Consider the following 1964-nt stretch of genomic DNA (forward strand, 5'->3'; position numbering starts at 1 on the left):
TGTAATGGCGTGGAATGGTGTGTCGATGTACAGTTGTGTGGTGGTGATGTGATGTAATGTGAAGGTGCAATGTAGTGTATTACTGCTGTAGTGTGGGGTGGTGTTTTGTGGTGTAGTGTGAAGGTGTGGCTTGATGTAGGCTAATGATGTTTTATATATTGCTGCTTGTTCCTCTGAGGTGGTCCTGATGGTGGTGTTAGTTTGCTAAATTAAAAATTTAGGAAGTACGGTATTGTGGTCTCCAGTACAGCTTGTGCTACTGTCCAAGCCAGTACTTTGGTTTAATGTGGTGATGTGGGTTGGTGTGTTGTGGTGTAGTATGTTGGTGTGGTGAGGTAAATATGATGGCGTGACATCGTGTTGTGGTGGTCATTGTTAAGTGTATCAGTGTGGTGTGGTTTGGGGTAGTGTGTGGTATGACCACAGGTAATGCTGTGGTGCCAGGGTATTGTTTAGTCTGGGGGATGTACTGTGGATATCTGCACACTCCACTCCAACACAGGGCTGCAGTTGGGCACAGTACGCTGTAAAATGTGGTAATACTGTACAGTGTAATGCCGTAGCTCACTGCAGTGTTGGGTGATGTAATGTGCTTGGTCGTGAGTTAAGAGAGCAAGCTTATAGTCTCGTCAGATATACAGCCTCATGTGTCCTCCCAACCACGATAAAACACACTGAATGACTCACTTGTCCCTGTGCTTGAGTCTGTGTACCGCTTCTGTTTGTGTGCTGTTGTTGTGATATTGTGTGCGTGTTTTGTTGCCGTGCCTCTCGTGCTGTGCTTTACTGACTTTACAGTGAAGTGCATCTCTTAGTATCCTATATATCCTTGTTTTGTTACTTTGATGCATCTCTTCTTAGTATCAGCTAACATGCTTCTGGTGCAGTGCTTGTGTTTGCTTTTCTTGAGCTGATTTTGCTGTGTCTCTGTTAGTATGCTGCTGCTGTGTTCGTTAGTGTATGCTTCGTCCTATCACGGTGCTTCTGTTTCTATGCAGTCTTTGTGTCGGTGCTGTGCTGTGCCTCTGTTGCTGTCAGTTTCTGTTCATCTGTTTGCGATGCGATGTGGTGCTTCTCTTCCTTTACATATATTATTGTACCTCTGTTACCGCTACTGTAACTCTATCAGTATTTCCCTAACCCTTTCCCAGTACTCCTTCCAAGGTCCTAGTAAAAAAAAAATAATAAAAATAATAATTCCAGGACTCCAGTTCGTCATGGATCCAGTGATAAATTCCATCAGTATTCAGTTAATGCCGAGCGACTCCTCACGTAACCTACCCAGTTCCAGATTAAAAAGAGCAAGACCAGAATTTTGAATTCTGGTTCCAAAATGCTTAAAGATCTTGATGAGAACCTGAGCTCGGGGACTGAGGCAAGCAACTTTAATCTGGAATGAGATTTACACATTAGTCTCAGCATTTCTGAATTACAACTTTGATCTGCGGAGTACAATGGCGTCTCTTGTACTATATCATTGTTACAGCAAAATGATTTCAGTTCAGTTAAAGGAAGACATCTTTTAATGCAGTGGTTAGGAATATTATATCCTCGCCTCTACACTGCAGTGAATGTTTTGTTTTATCTTATTGTTGCAACCAAGCGATTCTGTTCAACAATTGGGAAATCTCTCGTGGTTAAGGCGTTGCTGTTTTCGTCAGCTGTTTCTCCAAAGCTGAATATAATCAGTTAAAGCCAGCAAAAAGTAACTGTATAGAGCTTAGTTGGCTGAAGGGGGCAGACTGAAGGTTGTTCTTAACCCCATCACAAGAACGACTGTGGTGGGTTCTTATTGTTGGACCCGTTACTCCCAGTCCTTTATGTATGCAACAGGTCAACTCTGGAACTGTCTCCCTCTGCCTGTATTTCCTGCTGTCTATGATGTCCAGTCATTCAAACGCAGTGTGTCCAGGCATCTCGAAGTGAACGGATCTTGAATTTGACTCTCTGTTGTCTTGTTTTTG

The sequence above is a fragment of the Coenobita brevimanus genome, chromosome 84, assembly GCF_032717465.1.
Source record: "Coenobita brevimanus isolate Jiangsu-jjx chromosome 84, ASM3271746v2, whole genome shotgun sequence".
Classification (NCBI taxonomy): Eukaryota; Metazoa; Arthropoda; class Malacostraca; order Decapoda; family Coenobitidae; genus Coenobita; species Coenobita brevimanus.